At 53.7% G+C, this 6,000-nt stretch overlaps 1 protein-coding gene across 6 annotated transcripts in view; it reads left to right on the top strand.

Annotated features, from left to right (window-relative positions):
• Positions 1–1,968: 1,968 nt before the first annotated feature.
• Positions 1,969–6,000, top strand: part of ST6GAL1 (ST6 beta-galactoside alpha-2,6-sialyltransferase 1) — a 45,507-nt gene continuing 41,475 nt past the window's right edge. Inside the window, exons 1-2 of one of the 6 annotated variants that reach the window (XM_041416404.1) lie at positions 1,969–2,068; positions 3,205–3,307. The gene's annotated coding sequence lies outside the window, so the exon portion shown is untranslated. The other 5 variants (XM_041416398.1, XM_041416403.1, XM_041416399.1 and 2 more) reach the window with 5 other exon arrangements.

Here is a 6,000-nt window from a genome sequence, read left to right as displayed (position 1 = left end):
TGGGATCTGCCTGTTTTAGCTTGGGCTGTGTGTAGACTTGCATCTGTAACGTCTGCAACTGAGATCTGAGACAATTGAACCTTCCTAATTGTTGCTGTGTGTATGTATACAGTGCATGTGTGCCAGCATGGATTATACATCCTCCCTTCCCCTTGCTCCTGCTGCCTGGGGTGCGCTGTTTCTGCCACAGTTAAATGTGTCATATTTTTATTGAATAGCAACGTCCCAACTGAAGAGATAAATACAACACAGGCATCATGAATCATGGGCTCTGTGGACTTGCTCAGCCCCAGGAGGCTGGAGCAGGCCAAGGGATGAAACACCGTGGGCTAGCTCTTGTTTTCTTCACTTTTGCCTGCAAAGGGCACCCATGGGAATTCAGAAAACAATACTCATCCTGCCTGTGCAAGAATCCAAGGATCCTAAATGAGCCAGGAGGAAAAGCATGTGCAGGAGACAAGAGGGCCAAGTGGCATAGTGCTCCTCTCTGCACAGCATCCCTCTGTGAGGAGGGGTCTGGCTGTCTGCTGCCTGGGGAGCCTGGCCAGGGGCTGGAGGGCACTGATCTTACCAAAAGATCCTTGGTCAGGCTGAACATGAGCCTCTAATGACACTCCCACTACCAGAAGAATAAATGAAATGAAGAATACAAACAGAAATGCACTTGTGCCCACCATGCAAGCCTTTCCCTCTGCTCAGGGCAGGGCAGGCTTCAGGACAGATGTCAAAAGATAAAGCCTGACTAGGGAAGGACCAGAGATGGGCAGCAAGGAAGAGTGGAGGACTTGGAAACATGACCTGTGAGGGCAGGAGGAATGAAGTGGCACTGATTAATCCAGAGGAAGGAAGACTGGGGAGACGAGTTAAGCCTTTAAGTGTATGAAAGACTACCACAGAGTAAGGCAGCAAATCAGTCTCCTACTGGGGATAGGGGAAAATTACAATAATATTTTGGAAAAGACATTGAGAGAAACTTTCCAACTGTAGGATAAATAAGGACTGGAAAAGATACAGGTTGGCATATCTCCACCAACAGATGTTTTTAAGACCAGGTTAGACAAACCTCTGTCAAGAATGCATGTTTTGGCAGCAAGGAAGGACAATGTGGGGTGTTAAGATTAATTTCAGTATTTTTTTTTTCTTAGCTGATTTCACTGTGCAGAAGCCAGAAGCTTCTGGAGAAAATTTCTGCCATTGCAGAGGGTGAAGGTATTTGTGCACATGCCAAACATGGTGGGACTTCTCTGCAACTGCTCTGCCCAGCATGTGTGGCTTCCCTGCAGTTCAAGGACAGTCAGGTCAGGCAATCGGGGAGGTGGCAACTTTTAATCATAAAGCTATTAGAGCTTTAAGCAAAGAGCTAAGAAATTGAAGATGCAGCAAAATATTTTTTCATGTAAAAGCCACTCAAACCCACCTTTATGGGCCTCTCAGTAAAGGAAGGATTCTTCGAGGAAGATTCCATTTAAAAGCCCCATAAAAGCATTATCTATTTTTCTCGACCTTCTAATATTAGCAGGCCCAGAGCATAAATATTAATCACTTCATTGAGCAGCGGCGTGCTGCTCTGTGATATTTCTAGCACTGCACAGGTAAGTGTGCCCCTTCTCTACTGATTTAGTCATGACTGGAAGTCACACACATTTAGCCCACAAAATCAGTAGTGCTGGGACACAGCAGAAGCAGCTGCCAATGCTGGGGGTGGTACAGGAATCCTTGAGCTGGCCTGGGATGTGGCTGGGACAGGACAAGAGCGTGCTTGGACAAGAGCCACCTTTATATGCTGTTCTTCTTCTGACTCTGCCCATCTCTTTAGAGTGACAAATCAAGAGGGGTGACTATGACTCCCAGCACTTTTCCCTGAACTGCTCATTCTGCAGCGTAGGAAAAAATGACTTGGACGAAGATGCTGATGCCAGCTTTGTTCTCCAGAAAGAAGCTCTGCTGGAAGGTAGGAGTCATGAGCCTGAAAAAGCCAGCACAGCTCAGCACAGCCCTGTGGAATTTGGATGCTCTCCCTCACTCCCTCTGTGGTCTCCAGTTGCTGCTTGCCTGGGGGCATGGCAAGGTGAGTGGGTGAGGTTCACCGCCCAGAGGCTCCTGGGCTCCAGCACACTGCTTTAGGTTATCTGTCGATTTTGTAAGTTTCCAAAGGTAGGGGAAGGGTTGTTTCCACCATGGGTGGTCCCTGTTCAGGTACCCTCATGGTCTGAAGCCTCATTACAGCAAGAAGGGAGGGGGTGAGCAGTGTGTGTGTGTTTGTGTCTGTGTGTGTTGGGGAAGTGTTACAGTGGTTTGGGGATTTCTGCACTATCCAGGCAGGTGAAATTTTTAAATTATTCTTCTTTCTGCAAGCAGCACAGCACAGGGGGAATCTGAGATGGAGTCAAGGAACAGTGAGAAGGGGACTTCTGCGAGAGGGGAGTGGGTAGAGGGAAGAGGCAGAAAGCAAGCCCTGTGTGTTCCTGACCTGAAGGGGGGAGCAGGGGGCTTTTGTGCAACTCTTTGCACTGACAGCAGGTACCTACCTCCACACGGTTTAAGTACAAAAGAACTGAGAAGATGCTGAGTGAAGGATCTCAGCCCAGGCTAAGACCTTTCTGAGCAAATATCCACATAAACCTACACCAGTTAGTGGTAAGTGTGGGCTGGCCAGCTGCCCATCTCACTTACATCCCTACTCAAGAGAGCCACAGGAACTCGTCTGCCTTCGGGTTCAGCACATATGTAAGGCTTAACTAGCTTTTAAAGGCCAGGAAGAGCCCTAAACCACTTTGCCTGTCCAGGAAAGTGTCTGCCTGCTGTGAACCCCCAGCTTCAGTGCTCATGCTCCAAGAGCGGCACTCTCAGCCAAGGGTTCTGAAGGGCACAGGGTGTGTAAACCCACCCGAGACCCGAGTCCTGCACCTTGTCCAGGCAAGCAGACTCTGCCTCCCTGATTCTCCCAGGCAGTGCATCAAACTGCTTGCAGGGAACATCCCATCCAGCCCCTCTGCAGCCAGGGAGAGGCACCAGGAGACATGAAAGCCACAATTCTCCCCTGTCAGCTCTCCCTCCAGCACCTGGCTCAGACTGGTGCTAGCTGTAATGCGAGTACCTGGGGAGTACCTATGAGATTGCAATGTGAACCTGAATGCTGCAACAGCTCTGGGAGCTATTTATTTTCTGTGGATTTATTTTGTAACACTTTATGTATCCTTGCAGGTGTTTCATGCTCTCTGATGCTGGAAAACCCTTGGGAAGACCTTGCTCCATCCAGTCGGAGCAGAGATGTACATTGTGTGAGGGAACATCATCTGCAGCTAAGGTGGGAGTAATGCACAGTGAAATGCTGATTTTGGACACAAACTTGTAGGATATAACCCCACACCAGATGCTGACTTCTTTCAAGTTAGAAAAACATGGATGAACCCCAGAAATAGTTTGCTTGCTCTTTCCAGTTAGCATTGGAAGCACAGCAGCCAGGATAGGCACAGTGGTACCGTGTCCTGCAGCCCCAATGGGGACTGGTGCTGATTCAAGCAGGGCATTTGTTCTGGCTTGCATGGCTCAGAGTCTGAGCTTTTATGATCACAATAATCAGGTTGCCTTGCCTGGACCCTGATTAGTACATAGCTTGGCAAAACGTATTGCACGCACTAATCCCTGAAGAGGCCAAAAGTAGTTTAAGGCAGTAGCCAGCTGCAGGCAGGCAATAGCCATGTGCCCCACTTTCCATGCTTTGGGCATCCCTGGAGGTGCAGAGGGTGCCCTGAAGGAGCCATGGTCCGGAGGGCTCTCCCTCCCCAGCACTGAAATAGGTGCTGGGGGAAGCTGCCTGCGCCTCGCTAATGAACTATTGATGGATCTGCAGCGCAAATTTGAAACGAGCCCCCAGCGACGGAGTTAGATGGCAGCTCTGCCAGCGCGGGGCTCTGCCGTGTCCGTAACGGGGCACGACCGTTCTTTGTGCCTTTCCACACAGAGCTCCCCCAGGCAGGCGGGCAGGGCCGGCTCGGGGGCTCCCACCGAGGCCGCTGCAGGGTGTGCGGCACTTTGTCCCGACCGAGCCAGCCCCCTCGGCTGGAGCTGGGGCTGTGCTCCGCAGCCCGCTGCCACTCGCCGCTCCCCGGGCCGAGGGAGCACCCAGGCTGGGCTCGGGGCTGTCGCTGCCGGGCAGCCGCTCCTCCTCCCCGCAGCTATGCCGTGAGGGGCGGAGGATGAGGAGGGCGAGGAGGATGCCCCATGCCCGCCGAGCAGCCGGGCTGGCGGCGGCGCCTCCCCCGCGCGGCGGCCCCCGCCTCCCCTCGCCTCAGCGCCTTAAATGCCTCGGCCGCGGCGGCAACAAAGGCGGGCGGCGGCTGTGAGTGAGGGGCCGGCCGGGGGTCGGCGAGGCGGGGCTGGCGGTGAGTGCCTCAGGGTCGGTGGTGAGTGCGGGGCAGCGGGGCCGGGCTGGCGGTGAAGGAGCCATCGAGGGTAGGCGGTGGGCGAGGGCTGAGGCGCCGCGGGGGTCGCAGGTGCCGCGGGAGGGCGGGAAGGGCCGTGCCCCGCCCGGCCCGGCCCCGTCCCGCCGCCCCCGGGGGTCTCGGCTGTGGCGTGAGGCGGCCCCCGGGTGTGAGTGGGCTCGGGCGGGCAGCGTGGGGCGGACGAGCGCCAGCTCCGCTGCGGCGCAACTTTTGTTATTTCTTATTATTTATGTTTATAACCCCATCAGTATAAAGTTCTGAGAGCGGCAGATGTGTATGGCGGCGCCTGCCCGGGCTGCCTGTCCCCCTGCTCCTGCTGCTCTCCCCGCTCGCCGGCGCTTTGGCAGCACAGAAGTCCCCGGTGGCTGCAGAGCCCGCCCGGTGGCGGCTCCGAGGAGAGAGGATGGGCGGGGGATGAGGCAGACCCCGGCCCCTGCCTGCCTCCGGCTTGTGCGCGCCCTTGCCTGAATTTGACAGACCCCTGCTGGCCTGGGTCAGCCGCGGGGACCCGCCAGTCCCGGTACCCGCCAGGAGCAAGGGATTTAATTTTAGATGTAGCTGCATTCGTCTCTACTAGCGCGCAGCAGGTCAGGCTGCAGAGAGAATAAATAATGTGTAGCGTGTTTTTTGTGCTGCCATGTACTAGTCTTTCAGGGCCAACCTCTGTTCCTGCGTTTATGAGCCCTGGTAAATCAGGGCAGTGGATGGGGATCAGCGGCTCAAGGAGTGGGAGCTGCTGCTGCTTTATGCTGTTTCCGTATCTGCTTGCTGCAACTGGATCTAATCACTGACAGTGTCAAAACAGAAATATCTGCAGGGGGAAAGGTGCCATGGCAGAGCAGCTGGATGTAGCAGGAGATTTTCTTGGCTGTGAGTGAGTGAGAAACCAGAGCTGCCTATTAATGTGTGAGGAATGAGTCTAACTCTCTCTGTGTGACTCCTCCTTTAGTGGCACACTCACAGGACTGCACTTGCCTAAAGACTGGTAGCTAACTTGGAATACTTTTTCTGAGCTGGGATAACTTTAAATAGATGGGAGTGCTGTGATACAAGGCTGCATCATCCTCCTGCTCTCAGAGGGGAGTCAGTGGAAGGAGACCCCAGAAGAATGGGGTAAGTGTGCATAAGGTGTGTCTCTGCGGGGGAGAGGGACAGCTTTCTGTTCTCAGCTTTTGCTGCAAAACCTGAGTATTACACTGACCTTGGTAGAGCATCTTGGAAAGTCCTCCTCATCTCTGGTAGCTAGGACGAAATACAAACACTCATCCCTTGTGTTTCATCACAGTGTCCGGGATGGTTTAGGTGGAGCTCCAAATGCCTGAGGAGCTCATATAGATATGAGTGATGCTAAATCTTCCCCAGGAGGAAGACTATTAGCAGGAAAAATCTTCCCCAAAAGGCCCCTGGGACAGAGGCCAAGAGTCTAATGAGGCAGACTTTTCCTGTTAGCTGCAGTTCTTGTGGGAGAGTGAGGGCCTGGGGGGTTGGAGTGAACCCATGTGGGGATCTCAGAGGGCAAGCAGCCTATCCCCAGGTCTGCTTTGGGCAGCTGATC

The sequence above is a fragment of the Onychostruthus taczanowskii genome, unplaced genomic scaffold (genome assembly GCF_017590055.1).
Source record: "Onychostruthus taczanowskii isolate IOZ18803 unplaced genomic scaffold, ASM1759005v1 scaffold51, whole genome shotgun sequence".
Classification (NCBI taxonomy): Eukaryota; Metazoa; Chordata; class Aves; order Passeriformes; family Passeridae; genus Onychostruthus; species Onychostruthus taczanowskii.
Note: the sequence above shows the minus strand (reverse complement) of the source record. Positions and strands in the feature narration are given on the sequence as shown.